Source organism: Notamacropus eugenii, chromosome 2 (assembly GCF_028372415.1).
Source record: "Notamacropus eugenii isolate mMacEug1 chromosome 2, mMacEug1.pri_v2, whole genome shotgun sequence".
In the NCBI taxonomy this organism is placed as follows: domain Eukaryota; kingdom Metazoa; phylum Chordata; class Mammalia; order Diprotodontia; family Macropodidae; genus Notamacropus; species Notamacropus eugenii.
This window is the reverse complement of record NC_092873.1, coordinates 460272289-460293520: the sequence shown is the minus strand read 5'-3', so window position 1 is coordinate 460293520 and position 21232 is coordinate 460272289. Positions and strand designations below refer to the sequence as shown.

The 21232-nt window shown below is 39.3% G+C and overlaps 1 long non-coding RNA gene across 1 annotated transcript; it reads left to right on the top strand.

Annotated features, from left to right (window-relative positions):
* The first annotated feature begins 10446 nt into the window (after positions 1-10446).
* Positions 10447-20763, top strand: LOC140529621 (uncharacterized). The gene is made up of 3 exons (XR_011975619.1): positions 10447-10944; positions 14811-15201; positions 20027-20763. It is a non-coding gene; the product is annotated as an uncharacterized lncRNA (long non-coding RNA).
* The last annotated feature ends 469 nt before the right edge of the window (positions 20764-21232 follow it).

The following is a 21232-nucleotide window of genomic DNA, read 5'->3' as shown; positions in this document are numbered from 1 at the left end:
CCTATGGTCAAAATACAAAACTCAGCAGGTATTGCATCCAAATAACATCTCTAAGTGAAACAAGGCTAGCAAATGAAAGCCAGATTACCAAAGTCAGAGCTGGATACATATTTTTTCTGGAGTGGTTGCAGTGATAGGCCATGAAATTGGCATTGGTTTCTCAATCAAATCTAATACAGTCTACAAGATTATATGCCTCCCAAAAGTAGTGAATGATACTCATGACCATGGGATTGTCCCTTGCAGGAAAGCACCACACCACTATCATCAGTGCATTTGCTCCCACCATGATAAATCTTGATGAGGTCTAAGAAAAATTTTATGAAGACCTAAAATTCCTCATCATCATTGTGTCAAAAAAGGGCAGGCTTATAATTCTGAGTAACTTTAATAGCAGAATCATAGACTATTGGACATGGCAGGGAGGAATAGAGTTGGAAATAACAACAGAAACAGCCATGTCAATTATAATATTGACGATGATATTGAAGATTTGTGTGTCTCATGACCTCATCACCAATCCTGTCTTCTATTCACCAAAACACAGCAAAACTTCGTGGATACACCCTTGCAGCAAACATCGGCATTTAATAGACTGTCATTGTAAGAAGAGACAGATAGGACATGAGAATGGTATGGTGCCGAGTTCTGGACAATCATAGACTTACCTTCTCCCAGATAAACATTCACATTCAACAAAGCAGCCCCAAAGAAAGATCACTACCAGAAGATAATGTCAACATATTAGAGTGCTTCTCCAAGTGTGAACAGTTCTTTACTGACTTGGAAGGAAAGCTGAGTCAATACAATGTTGGTAACAGTGGAGGAAAAAAGGAATGTATAGCTCTCAGAGATTCTGCGTGATTTTTGTTGATTTGTTTCAGTTGCATATGACTCTTCATGACCCCATTTAGTGTTTTCTTGGCAAAGTTACTGGAGTGGTTTGCTATTTCCTTCTCCAGCTTATTTACAGATGAGGAAACTGAGGCAAACATGGTTAAGTGACTTGCCTAAGGTCATACAACTAGCAAGTGTCTAAGACCAAATTTGAACTCAGAGAGATGTCTTCCTGATTCCAGGTCCAGCACTCTATCCACTGTACCACTTAGTTGCAGTAGAACATCACATTTAATCATCTGGGTGAGAACATTCAGAAACATCAGGATTTGTTTGATAAAAACAATAGGGAAATTCAAAAGTTACTAAATGAATAATAAGAATTCTACAGGGTCTGCCAGCAGGATAGTTCATTTGTCTCTAAAAAAAGGTAGTATTTAATACCACCAAAAGTAAAGTTCAAGCAAAGCCTATAGAGATGCAGGATTCTTAGTTCGGTAAAAAGGCAGATGAAATTCAGTTTTACACTGATAGTAACAAGTCAAAGAGCTTTTATGATGCCTTGAAGGCTATTTAGGAGTCAAAGACCTTTGGTGCATTTTAACCATTCAGTGCTGATGGAGCCACAGTGATCAATGATCCTCAAGTGATAGGCTGAGCACTTCTATGGTATTCTCAACAAACTACCATCAACCAGTGCTGAAGCCACCAACTACATATCTCAGGTTGAAATCAGTCCCTCTCTAAGAAGAAGTTTTAAATGTCATTAGATTCCTTTCATGTGGCAAAGTGTCTGGTGCTGATTCCATTCCAGCAGAGATCTACAAGGTAGGGAATCCACTGTTCATACAAAAGCTGATGGAAATCTTCTGGGTTATGGAGATTATCCCCCAGGAAATCAAGAATGCTCTACTATTCATCTATATAAAGGAAAAAGAAATGGGTTGTCCTGAGACAACCAGAGAGGGGTCTATCTGTGTCTCTCTTTCTCTCTCTCTCTCTCCCTCCCTCCCTCTGTCATTGCTAGAGTCCTCCCTAATTGGCTGATCCTTCACCTGGAAGATGATCATCTATCTACTTGAGAGCCAATGTGGCTTCAGAAAGGGCTGAAGAATGGTTGACATGGTATTTGCTGCCCATCTCTAGGAGAAATGCCAGTAGAACAGAGGTCTGTACACAATGTTCATTGTTCTAACCAAGACATTTGATTCTGTCAGTCATGAGGGCCTGTAGAAAATCATGGCAAAATTTGGTTGCCTAGAGAAGTTCATCAGTATTGTACACCAGTTTCATTATGGCATGCTTACATAGGTTCTGGATAATGGATGACGCTCTCACACTTTCTCAGTCATCAGTGGAGTGAAGCAGGGCTGTGTGCTTGCTCCCATGCTTTTTAGCATGACGTTTTCAGTGATGTTGTCAGATACCTTCAACAAGGATGAAAACAGCATCAAGATCAACAATCAATGTGATGGTAAATTATTTAAACTGAAAAGGCTGCAAGTCAAGACTAAAGTGGAGGGAGAGTTGGTGTGTGACTTTTTGTTAGCAGATAATAGTGCACTCAATGTAGTCTCTGAGGCAGAGATGCAACAAAGTATGGATAGAATCTCTGCTACTAATGCTAATTTTGGCCTAACAATTAACAGAAAGAAAATAGAGATTCTCCATTAACTCACCACACTATCTATCCATATGGGTAAACACCATTGTTTACAGCAAGAGGAGAAATTTTGACTGCTATGGGTAAGTTCACTTATTTTGGCAGTATGCTTTCCAGGGACATACACATACATGATGAGATTTGGGAGGCTCCAAAGGAATGAATGTGTGGGAGAGAAGAAGTATTCGTTTGCCTACCAAACTGAAGGTTTACAGAGCTGTTGTTCTGATCTTATTTTTGTATGCCTAGACAGTTTACCAGCACCATGCCAGAAAACTGAACCACTTCTATTTGTCTTAGGAAGATTCTGAAGATCATCTGGCAAGAAAGTGTATTGGATGCTAAACTAAGGTCCTCTCTCTAGCTGAACTGTCAAACAAGCATTCAAACTCTTCTGCAGAAAATGGAACTCCAATGGGCTGCCCACATTGTTTGAATGTCAAATGTACATTTGCATAAAAAAAACCATTTTGCAGAGAACTCACACAAGGCAGGTGCTCACATGGTAGTAAGAAGAAACAAGGACACTGTCAAGGACTTTGGTATCAGTTGTGAGACTTGGGAAACACTGGCGCACAGGATCATCCAGCGTGGTCTGCCTGCGTCAAAGAAGGTGCTGTGCTCCATGAGCAAAGCAGAATTGCAGTAGCTCAGGAGAAACATGAGACTCTCTCAAATGGTCATATGTTTGTGGCTGACCTGTGGTAGATCCTCCTGAGCTCACATTTATATGGTCAACTACAGCTAGACACAATGTACAGTGACCCTGATATTGTGATGTCATACTGGTCTTTGAGCACAAAGGAAAATAACTTGCTTCACAGGCTTATTGTGAGGCTCAAATGATATATATCTATATCTATCTACACACATACACACATATTATATATATATATATATATAAAGTACTTTGTAAATTTATCAATAGGCACATGAAAAAATGCTCTAAAACACTATCGATTAGAGAAATATACACTAAAACAGCTCTGAGATAACATATCTATCAGATTAACGTAACAGAAAATGAAAATGAAAAATGCTGGAAGCAATGTCTAAAAATAGGGACACTAATGCACTGTTGGCAGAATTATGAACTGGTCCAACAATTCTATTTGGAACCTTGCCCAAAGGGCTATAAAATTGTGCATATCCTTTGACCCTGCAATACAGCTACTAGGTATGTATCTCAAAGAAATCAAAGAACAGGGGAAATGACCTATTTGTACAAAAATATTTACAGCAGTTCTTTTTGTGGTGACAAAGAATTAGAAATTGGAGGGGTGCCCATCAATTGAGAAATGGCTGAACAAGTTGTGGTATATGATTGTAATTGATTAGTATTGTGCTATAAGGAATGACAAGCAGGATTGTTTCAGAAAAACCTGGGAAGATTTATATGAACTGATGTAAAGTGAAATGAGTAGAATCTGGAGAACACTGTACATTGTAACAATGATCAACTGTGAAAAACTTTGCTATTCAAATCAAGACAATGATGCAAGACAACTGAAGAACCCATGATGAAAACTACTATCTACCTCCAGAGAGAAAACTGATAAATCCTGAGTGGAGATTGAAGCACACTTTTTTCACTTTATTTTTCTGGGGGGATTTTTGGCATGTTTTAAAAATAATTTTGAAATATGTGGAAATTTGTTTTGCATGACTTCACAGGTACAATTGATATCATATTGTTTTCCTTCTCAAGGGTTGGAGGAGAAGGAGGAAGAAGCAAGAGAAGTTGGGGCTTGAAATTTTAAAAAATGAATGTTACAAAAATTAATGTAATTGGGAAATATTTAATGAAATAAGCAATATTTAGAGTACTTTGAAAACTGTGAAGGGTGGTATAAATGTGAGCTGGTGGCAGTAGGAAAAAACAAGCATTTATTAAGTACCTACTGTGTTCCAGGTACTTCGCTAAGGGAGTCAGGGAACCTGGGTTCAAATCTCACCTCTCATCTTTATACCTCTATGACCTTGGTCAGGTTATGTAGTCTTCTGCCTGTCTTCTAATGCTTTATCCATTTTGCCACCTAGCTAGAACATTAAGATTTGCAAAACACTTTGTAAATATTATTTTTTCTCACTTGTAAAATGAGGCAGTTGGATTAGGTGGCTTCTGAGGTGCCTTCCAACATATGATCATATTGATATCCTAGTATATACTATTTTAGCTAAGTAAATTGAGACCAAGAAAAAGAAGGCACTTGCTCACAGTCATATCATTCTAAGTTAACACTATATTAATTTGAACTCATAAACAAAACATAGGCTGTCCCAAAAACCTTAGTGCAGTTTCAAGCTTGATTTTTGGGATATCCTCTGTAATAATAAAGATTAAACAGCAGATGTCTGACTGAATATACATACATAAAGTACTTTTTTCAGATTGTCAAAAGGATTTCACTGTAAATAGAGAATTCTAAGTTGTGATCAGTTTGTGGTTGGGGTCACTGAACACTTATGATTTACCCAAGGTCACAGATGCACCAAGTGTTGGTATCAACCCACATGTGCTGGTCTCCATTTCAGTTTCTTTCTTCTCTACTCTTCTGTAAAAGATATTTAGGGACCACACAATTGGTAGATAACTCAGCTCTCATCTTCTGGTATTAACTTTCAGTAAGAATCCAGTCAGATGGGTTTCCAGTGGTGAGAGCACCACGTAGGGACATATCTCTGTTCCTCTGATTGCTTCAGGGGTAGGGGAATCTGAGCCTTGAGGCCGGTATATGTGCCTCTAAAGGCATACCAAAGGCTCATGAAATGCGACTACTTCATGAACTAAGCTAGTTCTTGGCAGAGAAGAGGGATTGTATAAGGCCCCAGATTCCCTGCTAGGTCCTCAAGGGTGGCCCTTTGACTGAATCCAAATTCAGTGACTGAATTTCAGTCAAAGAGCTGCCCTTGAGGACCTAAAGGGCCACATGTGGCCTTGAGACCCCAGGTTTCCCACTGCTGGGGTTTTCAAGAGCTAGCTTAGTTTGATGCTTCAACTCCCTCCCAGCTGTGCTATCTAGACTATCACAATACCTCAACAGCAGTCTCACCCTACTCTGTAGCCCACTCACTTTAGAATATCTCTCCACCATGCTGGCTTCCTCCTCCTGGTGCTGAGTTCCTCCCAGGGCCTCCATGTTGGGGAAGGGTCCAGGCTAGACAACTTTCTCTGTCCCCTCTCCATGAGGCTTCTGACTTTCGAGACTTCACTCCCCGCTTCCAACCCACCCCCTACTTTTCAGTCCCCTTTTGTGTGTTAACTTTCCCCAATTAGAAATTTAGCTTTGAGGGCAAGTCCTGTCTTTCTTTTTGGCTTGTATTTTATATTTCCAGTAGCAACTGTTTCTGTTCTGACCAGAAAATCTACGTCTTCCCCTCCCACATGAATTTTTTGTGAAGGCAAACTAGGTCATCTTTTGCCTCAATTCTTTCCTAGCCTTTAATTCCTGAATGGGTGTTGCCTCGGACAAACTGAGACCTGAGAAAGATCTAACTTGAAAAGGTCAAGGTCTCCCACTGCATTTGAAGTCATGTCCAGCTGTCCTGACCTGTCTTGCCACTGGAGTCCAATGGGTCTGGAGGAGAGAGTGAGGCTGGTGACTTTGTACAGTTCTACCTCACTTAAATCCAATTCACTTGCAATTCACCCTTGTGATGTCAATGGTCCTCTGACAACAAATGATGAACAACAACAACAGTTTTCAGTGCTCAGTACTTAATAAGTGCTTGTTGCCAGCCTGCATTGAACCCATTCTGGGATTCTGAGTCACCTGGGCTGAGCCCAAGAATCAGCCTTGTTGTCAGATGCTTGTATATTAAGAAATAGTCTAGTCCCCTTTACCAGCTGTGATGGGCAGAATCACACATCCCCGTGTGCATCTGGTGTCCTTTATCACATTCCAGACTGATGGAAAAGTGATGCAGTTATGGACTTGGTTTTGGATGAAGTGGAGATTCACAGTATTTAGATATTTAAACAACTTCTGAATCACACAACATTGAATTTCTTTTCTCTTTTTGCTTTTTTTTTTTTTTTTTTTTGTCACAGGATCAAGCAATTCCCCAGGGCAGGGAAACCTACAACCTGTTTTTCATGATGGGCAGATCCTGATATCTCCTTTCCAGAAAAGAAGTCAGTTGAGAGAGTAGGTCTCTGGGCCTCAGTAAAAGTGGCTCCAAAGAGACTTTCTTGGCCCCAGACTGCAGTGGGAAACACTGAGACTGTTAAACTATTGGATATGGTCTTTCAGTGGGGACTGAGAGACACAGAGACAGAGACAGAAGGATAGAGACAGACACAGAACTTAGAAATATTTTAAATTCCAACCTACAGTACAATTTCACCACCTGCTGGAGAGACTACTCAGGACAAACCCCAGTCAGCTTTCTCTGCCATCCAAGTCCTCCACACTGTGTTGACTTCAGCTACCCTAGGAAGCTTCCTAGAATGTGAATCCTTCGAAGTCAGTTGTTTCAGAGACAGTGATTTAAATACCACCTCTTGTACCACCACAACTTTCTCCCAGTATTGTTCTCTGGTTCTGGTTTGGTTTAAGTGAAAAAAAAAAAACCAGCAGGATTGCTCCAAATAATTTGAAAGTAAACAGTAGTACCATCTTTCTCACTCTCAGATTAGGCTGATTTAATGCAGGAGAAGGAAAAGGAGAATAAATATTTATATAGGCCCTACCACATGCCTGGTACTGTGCCAGGTGGTTTACAAATGTTGTCTCATTTTATCCTCACAACAACCCTGAGAAATAGGTGAAACTGTTACTCTCATTTTACAGTTGAGGAAACTGAAGCAAACAGAGGTTAAGTGACTTCAAAGTCGCATAGCTTGTAAGTGTCTGAACTCAAGTCTTTAGGATTCCAGCTCCAGTGGTCTATCCTTTGCGCCTCCAGTTGCTGCCATCTTGGTGTTTCAAATTTGACTGAAATTCTAATAGACATATCATTTGGTCCAGACTCCCGTTTCTCCTTTGGTTTTGCAGAAAGGGCATTCGTGGACATGACTTCTGAAGTGACTTATTCATCAGAACTCCATCTCTGAGATTTGGGAACCAACCCCAGTTTATCTGGAGCTTGTCTGAAGCCCACCTGCCAAAGCAAACAGACAGGCTAACTGACCTGTGAGTTTCCTGCCAAAGTTTTGATTCAAGGTTTGGGTGTATATAAGGAGTCAGGTCCTAAAAGTTGACCTCACTCATTGAAAGAGAGATGAGGTTAGGTGTACTGGGTTTGGGGTCCACACAACACAATGGGCTTTTGCCCAGGACTTATAAACAAGAAGTATCTGGAGTATCATGACTACAGGGAATGAAAGAGGTGAATGCCAGTGACAAAGAAGTCCTTGTGGTTAAGGCATATTTTTAGAAATCCTCTTGAAATGCCACTGATTATTCTGGAACTTGGATGAGGTCACTTCACTTCCCAGGGCCTCTGCCCTCTCATTTGTAAGATGAGAGGTTGTACTAGATAACTTGGAGTCAGAAGACTTATTCAAATGCTGGCTCTGATGCTTACAATTTATGTGAATTTGGCCCAGTTATTCAATTTTTCTGGGTCTGTTTCTTCATCTAAAAAAAGAGGGAATTGGGTTACAATAGAAATATAAATTTTGAGTTGCAAGGGACCTTAGAGGCCATCTTATTTGATCCCCCTCATTTTACAGATGAAGAAACTGAGGGTCAGGAAAGATCTATGACTTGGTTCACACAAATATTAAGTAGTAGAGCTATGATTAAATTAGGGTACTTAGATTCCAAAAACAGCACAGCATGACCTCTGCTGAAGAAAAATTATTAATTCTAATACTGTATTCTGCATTTTTAGGTTCAACTCTTTTAACATTTAACATTAATTTGACATCGTTCTGTATCCAAGCTATTTCTAGCTTGGGAAGAGAAACGTCCAGATCATCATAATTCTCCCATGGTCTCCAAATGCATCAAGATGATTTCAAGTAACATTTATGGGAATCTTAACATGAAAAAGATCACAGCTAGTCAGTCAAGAAGCATTTATTAAGCATTTACTATGTTCCAGGTACTGAGTCAAGAGTTGGTGATACTCAAAAAAAAAAGAAAAAGAAAAAAAAGGAAAGGCAAAAGATAGTTCCTACCCTCAAGGAGCTTGTAATCTAATGGGGAAAACAACAAGCAAACAAATATACACAAGCTAAATATACGAGAAATCCAAAATAATTAAGAGAGGGATGACACTACAATTAAGAGAAGCTGGGAAAGGCTTCTCATAGAAGGTGGGATTTTTGTTGGGACTTGAAGGAAGCCAGAGAAGTCAGAAGTAGAAGAAAGAGGGAGAAGAGCCTACCAGGTAGAGAGGATGGCCAGAGAAAATTCCCTAGAGCCAAGAGATCGAGTGACTTGTGTGAGGAACAGCAAGGAAGCCAGTGACACTGTATCAAAGAATATCTGAAAAAGAGTAAGGTATAAGAAGACTAGAATGATGATGATAGATAGATAGATAGATATAAAGAGATACAGATAGACATATTTGTATACATACATACATATACACATACATACATACACATAGATACATATAAAATAAATAAGTAAATTCTAGCAAAGTTCTCTGGCCTTGGCCTAACTCCTGTTGAGCACTATATCCCCCAAACTCTCCTAGGAAAGATGTCCATAATCCTTTCCAAGCTGCAAATAACTATGAAAGAGGATCAGAATCACCAGCCAGTGTGTTTTCTTAATGGAAGGTAAATAAATCCCAATTCCAAACAACAGATAAGAAACAAACACTCTTTCTACTCTATACTTTGATGGATAGCCTAAATAGGGACAAGCTCTTCTTCTGTACTCTCCTGTCTTTTACCACTTCTCTCCCTCCTCTTTCTCCTTCCCTCTCTCATCTTTTCTCCCTTTCTCCTCTTCTCTCCTCCTCTCTTTCCCCTTTTTCTTTTCTGTCCTCTCTCTTCTTTCTCTCTTGTCCTTTCCCTCTCCTCTCTTTCTCCTCTCCTCCCCTTCTCTCCTCTTCTCTTTTCCTCTCCTTTCCTCTTCTTCTCTCTTCCTCCTCTCCTCTCCCATGCTCTCCTCTCCCTTACCTGTCCTCTTCTCTCCTTCTCCCTTTTCCCCTCTCCCCTCCTCCTTTTTTCTCTTACTTTGTGTCTCACCTGCCACTACTGCTGCTAGGATCACCAATGAACCTTCTTTCTGCTGTACCACACTATCTCTTCACTTAACAAGGATGCTATTCAATCTTGATCATGTTAACATGTGCACACACAAGCGAACACACATATCCCATAGACACAATCCAAGCTTTCCCTGTGTCCCTCCCAGCATAGTGCCATCCCCTCATTCTCAGCAAGACAAGAGAAACCTGCTTCCTAGATTCAGCAGCTGCTGCTCCAGGGTAAAGAAGGCAGATCTAGGTCACTTGCATGCTGCAACCTAGTGTCTTCACCCCTCCTTTAGGTCCCATAGGATAGAATGATATGATGAGGATAAAATGGGGATGGTAAGATCTATGGTACCTGAGAAGCCTAATACAGAAGTGTGGTCAAGGAGCCAGCCTTGGAGTCAAGTCCTATGGGACCCTGTGTAACTCCTTGATAAGTCACTCATTTGGACAAGTCATCTAAGTAGACAATTCCCAAATCTATATATCAAGCTCTAATCTAATCTCTCTCCTTTGTTCCTATCTAGCACCACAAAGTACCTATTGGACGTTTTGAACTGGATGTCCCATTGGCATCTTTAAGTTAAACTTCTCTGAAACAAGTTCATTCCTTTCTCTCTAAAATCCAACCCTCTTCTGAACTTTCCTATCATTGTTTAGGGCACAAACATATTTCTAGTCACCCAGATTCACAACCTTGGTGTCATCCTCAACCCCTTCATCTCACTCTACATATTCATCTAGTCAGTTGCCAAATTTTGTAGTTTCTATCTCAACAACATCTCTCCCTCATTTCTCCTCTTAATCACACTGATAAAAACCACCCTGGTTCAGACTTTCACTTTCTTCTCTGCAGTCTTGCAAGAGCTTGGTCCCTTACCACTCCATTTCATCTCTACAAGCTGCCAAAGTTACTGGAGGGGGAGGGGACTGTGACAGTGACATGGTCATATTTGGCTCCAGACACAGAGTTTCTCATGTGCACGGACAGATGGTTGTCTGGGGTGTGGCAATGAACCAGAGAAAACAAGAATAAAACATGTTGACAGGGACTGCCAGAAAAGTTTTACGATATATTCACTGAGGGTCCCCTGAAGAGAGAGGAGCTGCAGTGTTAACAGGTGGTCACACCAAGTCAGGTGGAGCGGGAAGATAGACTTTTCAGTAGCCCATTGCCAGGCAGTGCAGAGTCACTGTGGGAGCGACAATCAACCCTGTTCCCAGCCAAGGGGTCAGGGAGAAAAAGAAGACACATGGCGGATGCCTAGGGCAATCCTTCTGGAGAGGTAACAAAATCACTTTACTAGTCACATAATTGGCTAAAGCTGTTGTGATGCCACTTTCAAAATGTTGCTATACATTTTGTGGCAGGATTTAAGGTACAGGACAACTTGCAGCTGTTGGGTTGTGAGAGAAAGAGAGAGAAGGGGAGAGGAGGAGAAAGTGGGAGAGAGAGGGGGAAAGGGGGAGAGAGAGAGAGAGAGGAAGAGAGAGAGAGAGAGAGAGAGAGAGAGAGATTAAGAGTAGGCCAGCCTTAGGCAAAATTATGAAACAGGTGAAAGTTATCTTTGCTGTCCCCAGAAGAGGAAGGAGAAGGGGTACCTTAGGCAAAGTTTGCATCCTCCCTGTGAACAGGCAGTTTTCTGACAAAGAAATTAAAGCTATCTATAGTCACATGAAAAAATGCTCTAAATCACTATTGATTAGAGAAATGTAAATTAAAATAACTCTTGAAGTACCACCTCATACCTAGCAGATTGGCTAATATGAAAAAAAGAAAAATGATAAATGTTGGAGAGAATGTGGGAAAATTGGGACACTGATGCACTGTTGCTGGAGTTGTGAACTGATCTAACCTTTCTGGGAGAGCAATTTGGAACCATGCCCAAAGGGCTATAAAATTGTGCATATCTTTTGACCCAGAAATACCACTACTAGGTTTGTATCCCAGAGGCATTTTTTTAAAAAAGGAAAAGGACCTATTTTCACAGGGGTATTTATAATAGCTCTTTTTGTAGTGGCTCAGAATTGGAAATTGAGGTGATGCCATCAATTGGGAAATGGCTGAAAAAGCTGTGGCATGTGATTGCTATGAATATTATTGTTCTATAAGAAATGATAAGCAAGATGGCTTCAGAAAACCTGCAAATACTGATATGAACTGATGCAAAGTGAAGTGAGCAGAACCAGGAGAGCATTGTAGCAATATTGTATGATGGACAACTATGAACGTCTTAGCTATTCTCAGCAATACAAGGATCCAAAACAATCCCAAAGGACTCATGATGAAAAATGCTATCCGCCTCCAGAGAAAGAACTGATAGTGTCTGAAGACAGACTGAAGCATGCTATTTCCCTCCTTCCTTCTCTTTCTTCTTCCTTCTTTTTTTATTTTTATTTTTTTATTTTTATTTTATTTTTTTATTCCTTCTTTCTTTTTCCTTTGAGTTTTCTTGCAAAAAATGATTAATATGGAAATGTTTTACATGATTGCATAAGTATAACCTCTATCCAAATGCTTACTGTCTCAAGGAGAAGGGAAGAGAGAGAGGGAGGTATAGGATTTGGAACTCAATTTTTTTTTAAAAAAAAAACTGTTAAAATTGTTTTTACATGCAATTGGGGGGAAATAAAAATATTAATAAAAAAGAAAAATGTATCCCCCCAGCCCAGAGAAGGCATTGAGCTTTCATTGTTAATACTTTCAATCTGAAAAAACACAATATCTACATGCCATGGAGAATAGCATTTTCTGGAATTTAAAGACTGTTAATTCATTGAAATAATAGTAATAAGAGTTGACATATACATACTATATATTAAATATATCTTATTATAATACATATGTATTAAATACATATTTGAACCTCACAAGAACCCTATAAGGTGCTAAGCACTCGAAGCATTGTTATCTCATTTTACATATGGGGAAGTAGACTCAGGTGACATGACTTGCCTTGTGTCAGAGACAGGATTTGAACACTGGTCTGCCTAACCTCAAGTTCAACAATGAAGTCTTGTTTTAGTCAATGTGAGTACTTTCACAGTACAATCAACAAAAGCTGATTGTAACGTTTCTATGACTTGGAAGATGGTCTTCAAAAGATACTGTCACAAAAAAGTCACCTTGAGACCAGCTTAGTGATAAGTCTCTCTCAAACTTAGCCCAGCAAGTCCTCAGACACACACAAAAATATCTATCACCAGGCTTGTACTCAATCGAACATTTAATAATCATGTATTAAGTATCTTTTATATGTCAGGTACTATGCTAGGTGGTAGGAATGCAAAGAAAAATGTAAGTCCTTGCCCTCAGTCAGTTTATATTATATTAGCAGAGACAATATATGCACATGCAAGTATATTTGAAACATGCATAAAATAAATACAAAGGAAACTTCTTGAAGGGGAAGGCACTGGCTTCTGCGGGGATCAATGAGAAAGGCTTCAGTAAAAGTAAAAGAGTCTTTGAACTTTCACTTGGGCTGAACTTTGAAGGAAATAAGGGATCGAGGTGGAGTGGAGCAGGGAAAACATTCTAGGCATGTGGGACAGCCAAGGCAAAGGCATAGAGATCAGACATGGAGTTTCATATATGAGGAAAAGTAAGAAGACAAATGTGTTTGCATAGACAGGAATGATGTATCATACAGCTGGAAATGGAGTTGGGAGTCAGGTTGTAGGGGGTGTCAAATGCCAAAAAGAAGCTGCCTTGGTAGGTAGCAGCTTCCTCTTATTTGAGGTCTCTTTGAATACTTAAAATGTTCAGAAATGATCAGCTATTTTAAGAATTGTTAGTTGCTGATACAAAGTGAAGTGAGCAGAACCAGGAGAAATGACATTGTACACATTAACAGCTATAATGTATGATGAAAGACTATGAATGACTTAACTATTGTCAGCAATACAATCATCCAAGACAGTCTCAAAGGATTCGTGATTAAAAATGCTATCTCCTACCAGACAAAGAACTGATGACATCTGAATACAAACCAAAGCATACTAGTTTTCTTCCTTCCTTCCTTTCTCTTTCTTTCTTCCACAATATAACATATGGAAGTGTTTTACATGTTTGTACATGTATAACCCATATCAGATTGTTTACTGTGTCAAGTTGTGAAGAGAGGAGGGAAAGAGGGATAGAATTTGGAATTCAAAACTTTTAAAAAATGAATGTTAAAAATTGTGTTTACATGGAGTTGGGGGAAAAATAAAATGTAAAATTTCTTTAAAAAGAATTGTTCATTGCAAGGCAAGATGAGGTCAAGTTAACAGTAGTTAAGCCTGATTGTCAATGAAGAAAGGAAAGGTTGAGGTCTCTATTCCTTTGGGGAGGACTTGAGTAATTGAAATTTTCCCACTGACTGAAGAGCAAAGATATCTAGAGGTTATAGTAATTACTTATAGTCTAGAGATACGCTAATAATATGGTATTAATAAATAATAATTTCCTAGTCTAGAATATATGCTATGGCAATCAGAGTGAGAAAAAGATTTTATAAAAAGTAAATTACTACTTGGACATAAAAGAGCTGATCACAACTAAGTTAAAAGTAAAATACCCAATGTGTACTTAAGAAGTTTAAAGTTCTGTTGTTCTAACAAGCATTTAACACTAATATACTTGTTAATAAAGGAACTGTTGACATCGATTTTATTGGGGACTGGCCAAGCAAATTGTGGTATATGAATGTAATGCCACATTATTGTTCCATGAGACATGAGGAATATTAATAATTCAAACCTGGGAAGATTTTAACAAACTAATGTAGAGTATAGTAATCACCCTCTAATGCACAAAGCAACCCCTCTAATTTTCTAATCCCAGATTAGAGAGGCTGAGGACAAACATTGCTCTTGGTGAGCAGGAAGTTGAGGCTTAAAAAAAAATAAATGTGAGGAATATAGGTTCTCTTTAGCTGGCTTGCTGTCCTATATGTTAAGATCTTGGCTCATGGAGGGTTTTCCTTTTGAAGAGGAATCATACCTAAGGTTTTAAGAACTAATTCATAGACTCTTACGGAAAGGAAAGCAACTACGGGTTTTCCCCTGGTTCAATAATAGGTGTTTGAGAGCCCTTTGTCTCTAGAGCAGCAGGAGCTTAAGCCTCTGAATTCTAAACTAAAAGTAGAAATCATTCTTCCTCTTACAGGGAAAAAGTAACACCTCATTGTAGAACTCCAACTAAAATAGGTAGCTGGGCACAAAAAGAAGCCCAACCTTGGACCCAGAAAAGCTACATTTGGCAGTAACCAGCCTCAGTGGCAACATGACATCAGCAAGAAGCAACTCCCAGCAGAAATGAGTCAGCCCCACGCACGTGGCAGAGACAGCATGCCATGAAAGAAAGACCAATAGTGAGCAGCCCCAGAAGGCATGGGGCAACGCAGTCACCAGAATTCATGAGAGTCCTTGTATTGCTGGAGGAAGAAACTGCAGTGCCACAAATGTGCCTCTGTTATACATGCTCACTAAATGTACGCCTTTCCACTCCTGATCTCTGCGTATGGCTACTCTTCCAATTGATGGTGTGGATTTGTAGGGTAAGGTGCCCCATGTTGGGGCTGGGTTGGGGAGGAATGGCCAATTGCTACTTCTCTTATGTTAATTCATTAACAATTCATTAACATTTCATTAAATGCCTTTTCACTGAACTATTGTCTTTCAGCCAAATAGTAAAGGCAAACATATTGATAAAGTAAATACTTGTGAGTTATGTGTTGTTCATTTTGCTTTGTTCTGTTTTATTTTCTTTTTGGTGGGCCAGGTTTGTTTTATTTTGAGTATACTCAAACCCATTGAGTTCCTTGAACCTATAATAGTATATCTGGGGTCTCCACCTATGAGAAGTGATTATCCCAAGTCCTACATAGCCTGGCATCTTTAAGCTAAGTACTGTAAGTATTACCTCCACTTTCACAGATTGGGAAAATGGACTCTCAACTCGACCACAGTTACATGGCCAATTAAATGTCAAAAGCAGGATTTAAACTCATGACCCCAGTTTTCTTTCCACTACAACTTGCTATATAATGTCCCTCACTAGGGAAGAGATAGTCCTATTGTAACATGCACTGAGCAGGTCACAGTTTTTAAGACATGGGGTATATGGGGTGTTCAGGGAAGGCTAGCCCCTCTGGTGTGAGGGCTTGCCATCCTTTTCAAGGCTGCTTATTCACCTTCAATGTCCATCTGACAATGAATTCTCAACCTGTGAATGTAGCCACAATAACCAAGAAGCTACAGAATGAGCAGCAGCCACACCCTGGTAAATTGTCTCAGCAGATGGGCTAAAACAGGTTGAGGGTAACCACTGAGCCACAAACTCATGGGTGAGTTAGTGAGGTTTCTATCCCAAGAATCTGAAGACTCCCTTGATGGAATGGGCAGATGAAAAAACTTTGTTCCAACAGCCATGAAGGCGACTGAAGTAGGTGCTGTGAAGCACTTAAACTTTGGTCAGACATCGAAGATGCCAAGGTCATTCATTACATCCCAAGTCATCTTAACTTCTGTCCTGCTACTGGACTTCGATGACTCTGGAGGAGAGAACAAGGTTGACAACTTCACGCAACTCTGCTTCACTTAAATCCAATTCATTTAGGAGTCAAAACATCACCAGTGATAACATCGGTCCTCTTAGAGAACAAAGGACAAACCCCAGTAAGGATATTGGTAAGCTAGTGATCATTCAGAAGGAGACCAAGTTGAAGAACCTCCAGATCATGCTAAATAATGGTTGAAAGAACTGGAGCTTAACTTGGAGAAGAGAAGGGGAAGGTAGGGAGAGGAGGTTGACAGCTATCTTTAAGTATTGGAATAAAAGGGTTTAGATTTATTCCACTTGGTTCCAGATTGCAGAACCAGGAACACTGGGTAGATGTTACATTGTAGCAGATTTAGGCTCTATGAAAGGAAATAGAACTACCCAAAAGTGGATTCATCTGCCCTTGAAGTCACCAAACAAGAGTTGGGAGGATCATTTCTCAGGTATGTTGTAGAGATTTTTGCAATGGTATGGACTGGTGTAATGTCCCTTCCAATTCCGAGATTCTGGGTTTCTGACTAGAGCAGGGCTTTTAAACTTGAGGTACCTGGACTCCCCTGGATAGATTTTTAGGGGATCCATGAACTTGGATAAGAAAAAAAATTCTAACATTTCACCAGCCTCTAATTGAAAATTTAGTATTTCCTTCAAATATGAATTAAAAAAATATTTTCTGAGTTTATTGACTTCACAAGGCTTTCAAAAAGATCCATGACTCACATATAAAAGATTGAGAGTCCCTGGACTAGATGGTTTCTAAGGCAGAAAAGGTTCTACCTCCGACATTCTGATTCTACCATATGGATGCCTAGTTAGGTATTCTAAGAAATAAGGGACAACTAAAGTGGTATATAGGCTTCACTTGAAGTCAGGAAGATCCACCTTCAAATACAACTTCCTTACTAACTGTGTGACTTTGTGAAAATCACTTGTTTGCCTCAATATCCTCATCTATAAAACTGGGGATGAAAATAGCGCCTACCTCCCAGGGTGGTTGTGATGATAAAACGAGATAAAATTTGTAAAGTACTTTGCAACCCCAAAGTGCTATATAAACACTAGCAATTATTATTGTTATCAAAATAAATGCTCCCTGTGTAGACCCCAGAGATTCCAGGAGTTTCATTAAAAAAAAAAATGTAATGCCCACATCTGAAAGAATTAAGTTGATCAAAAGGACAAGTATCCCTTTGGCTTGTTGGTGAGAAACATTTTTCATTTACATAGCACTGTGTGACCAAAGATGCTCTCGAGGAGTCTTTGCTTCTAATCTCCTCCATGCATCCACAATGAATGATCAAATGATATTGCTTTATTTGAAATAGCTTTATTTGCTAACACGCTAACATTTTATCAGGAAAAGCAATTTATATTAATTTTATATTCATTCTTTCCCACCAGGCTGTTTAGAATTATTAAGCTTCTCTAATTTGGGGGTTTTGTTTTTTCAGCATGTGGGTAGGGGTAGGAAGTTGGAAGAAAGAAAAAATGAAGTTAACTTTTTTAAACGAATAAAATAGTTTGAATATTTATATTAATTTTATTTTAATAAATATTAAATATATTTTAAAAATTTAAATAAAACTATGAGACCATTTCTCTAACTTTAGAGATTTTCAATAAAATGGCATTTTACAGCCTGCTTCTGCAGGTGCTGAACTTGCTGATGTGGTTCATGCATTCAATGCTACACACATTTGGTTCTCTGGCAGATTCCTCTAAGAATCTGCCTTATAGACTATCACCTCCACAGTTGCTTGCCAAGTATTAATAAGAGGCCAACAACAGACCTAGGTTTAGGATGTGAACCAAGGGACAAAGACAGGTAGGTGACTGATGAGATATAATTTTGCTACTTATGCTTTTACTCTGTGAAGGCTGGTTTCAACCTGTAACCTTTGACTCCAAAAAATATTCTCAAGATAAGGCCAATCTATGGAAATGAACCAGATGGTTTCTTTATTTATTATTATTTCTCTCTGGATGGCTGGTTTTGGAAAGATCTCACTCTCCACTTTTTTCTTCTGTTTGCAGACTATAATTAGTATCTCCTATGGATACTATGCCTGCTCTTTATATAGGTTTTTTGTACTTCATTTTCAAAGAGAAAATGTGATAGGTGACATCTTGACTTGCAAATGAATTGGATTTAAGTGAGGCAGAGTGGCTCAAAGTCATCAGCCTCACTCCCTTTTCCAAAATCACTGAAGACAAGACTAAAAGACAAAAGTCAAGATAACTGGCAATGGCCCAAGACGGAGTGGATGACCTTGGCATCTTTGATGTCTGATCAAGCTCTAAGGGCTCCACAGCACTTGCTTCAGCTGCCTTCATGGCTACTGGAACTAATTATTCTCATCCATCCATTCCACCAGTCCTCATATGCTTAGGCTAGACATCTCCCTAACTCACTGACATGCTTAAGGCCTGTCAGTTACCCTCAACCTGGTTTAGCTTGATTGCTTAGGATGTGGCTATTGTGTATGCTACAGCTTCTTAGAGTCACAGGAAAGATCACCCTACAAGTAGATTTGAAGAGCATAATCATTTATATAACACTATAATCTAATAAAACTCTGGAAATTTTGGGTCAGTCAGTTGGTTCACACTCTTCACACCACATCTGGATGTGAAACTGATGGGTCTGCACCATGATGAATCCGTACTGAATGAGCCCACTCTCCCCAAACCAAGGTGGGATGGCACAGAATGTACCGTTGAGGAGACAATGTTTGGCTTTTGTTCCTGATAATAGCTTGCAAGTAAACTTTCTGTAAAAGTAAATTGATGTTAATTGGCTAAATGGACCTGATGTGCTAGTGAGTGGCACCTAACGTAGAGAACATAACAGGTGCGGGGCTGAGTCAATAGCATTAAAGAAGAGAAACCTCCAAGCCCTTCCAGGTACCCTGCAGAGCCTGAGAGGAAGATGTAGCCAGTCTGGTTCTGAGAAAGTGATCCTAGATTGTACTTTCTACAAAAGCGTAACACTTGATAGTCTGAAGAACTGGATTCTAGTCCTAACTGCCACTTATTGGCTTTCAGGCCTTGAGAAAGATGCATTTCCTCTTTTATTTGTGGTTTTATCTGTAAAATGAAGACAGTATTTGCCCTAACTACCTCATTTGACTCCCATAAGACTCAAAGGCTCAAATAAGATAATAAAGATGAAAAGTGCTTCAAAATCACAAAGTGTTAGTAAATGTACTTATCGAAAATCACTGGGTTTTTAATTATTTCATAGTCAATTTTAGCCAAGGAATTATCATTTTTAAATAAAATCAAATGCAAATAAAATTAATGCCACTAGGATAAAAAGAGATGGGACTGGGGGAAAATTTTGCATCAAATATCTGTTAAAGTTCTGATATGCAAGGTAAAAAGAGAATAAACATATATTTGTAAAACTAAGAGCCATTCTTCACAAGATATGGTCAAAGGACACAAACAATTCCCCAAAGAACTACAAATTTAATAATCATGTGAGTGATTGCTCCAATTATTGCTAGGAAAAGCAAATCAAAATAATGCTAAGATTTCACTTCATATCCAGCGAGTTGGCAAAAGTGCCCCCCCCAAAATGAAAATAATCAATACCATCTACAGTACCATGGAAAAGCAGGCACACAAATATATTTGGGATGGAGCTGTGAATTGGTCCATCCATTTAGGAAAGCAATTTGGAATTATACTTTAAAAGCAAGTGAAATGTCTATACCTTTTAACTCAGAAGTCTCACTGCTAGACATATATTTCATGGATGTCAAAAAAAAGGTCTTGTACACTAGAATATTCGTAACAAACTTTTTTTTTTTTGATAGCAAAACTGGAAGTAGATGCCTACTGATGGGAGGAGTGACTACATAAATTATGGTACATGAATGAAGAATTCAAAAAAACCTGGAAAGACTGCTATGAACTGATGCAGTGAGCTAAGCAAATCCAGGAAAACACTATGCACAACGACCACAACAGTGTGTGTTCGTCCTTCATTGCTGAAGAAGACCATGCCATCAGAGAAATGATGACATGACTTGCACTTGACTTTGTTTTGAGTGAGGGAGGGCTGTGCAGGTCACCAGCCTCACTCCTCCTCCAGTCATCTGAATCCAGTGACCAGATATTCATCAGGATGACTGGAGACGGCCCAGGATGAGGCAATTGGGGTAAAGTGACTTGCCCAAGGTCACACAGCTAGTGAGTGTCCAGCGTCTGAGGTGAGATTTGAACTCAGGTCCTCCTGACTCCTGCATTGGTGCTTTATCCATTGTGCCACCTAGCTGCCCCACCACAACAGTGTAAAAGAAAAGAAAAAACAGAATACTGTGTAATTGTCATAACCAAACTTTGGCCCAAACAAGAGAAGACAAGATTCATCTCCTTCCCTTCTTTGCAGATGTAAGAGACTATGAGTGTTTAACACCGCACATGTGTTGGTGGTTATGTTGATTACTTTTGCTGAATTATTTTTTCTCCTCTCTTTTTATATTCTTTGTTAGAATGGATGACTTGCTGGGTAGGAAAGAAGGGAGGAATATATTTGGAAACAAAAGCAATACAAAACCAAAAGGTAATAAATTTTTTAATGAATATCATTTTCTATTACTTTTTTTTAAAAGTTTAATAAAGATAGGAGAAGGTAAGATTTCTCTTATTACTCCCCCCTTCCTCCTTTCTGAGATCTCCTCCGGCCATTCCACTATTTGCTAGAGATACAGCACAGTCAAAATCAAAATAACCAAAAAGATAGGATTTTAAGTACTTTAGCAGATACTTTGATGAATCTGTGACCTTGGCTTCTTCCAATGGTGCAAAATGCCACTCACCTATGCCTAATCACCTGAGACTACTCTATCCTACATTCTCCCACAAAATCCCACATCATAGTGACCATGACAGTTGGGTGGAACACGGGGTGGATCGTTGGGTCTAGACTCAGGCGAACCTAAGTTCGCTTCTCTCCTCACTGCAGGACCCTGGACAAGTCATTTGACATGTCTGTCTCAGTTTCCTAAACTATAAAATAG